Source organism: Parasteatoda tepidariorum, chromosome 9 (assembly GCF_043381705.1).
Source record: "Parasteatoda tepidariorum isolate YZ-2023 chromosome 9, CAS_Ptep_4.0, whole genome shotgun sequence".
NCBI classification, from domain to species: domain Eukaryota; kingdom Metazoa; phylum Arthropoda; class Arachnida; order Araneae; family Theridiidae; genus Parasteatoda; species Parasteatoda tepidariorum.
This window is the reverse complement of record NC_092212.1, coordinates 88,817,091-88,817,339: the sequence shown is the minus strand read 5'-3', so window position 1 is coordinate 88,817,339 and position 249 is coordinate 88,817,091.

Here is a 249-nt window from a genome sequence, read left to right as displayed (position 1 = left end):
GGTACATGTGAAATACTGCAAAAGATATCATGCAATAATATGATGGCGCGTTTTTTCAATCTGCGGCGTAAAAATATATCAGAAGCAGTAACCCGGAAATCTTGAAAGAGCAATTTTACTACTACCGCCACCACCCTTAGCTTTACACGATCACCCATCCATTAAAGGGTCTATTAAATATCAGAGAGAATAAATGTCTTACGGGTTTAAAGTATCAGCTCTGCTCTATATGGTTTATAGTGGCTAGGA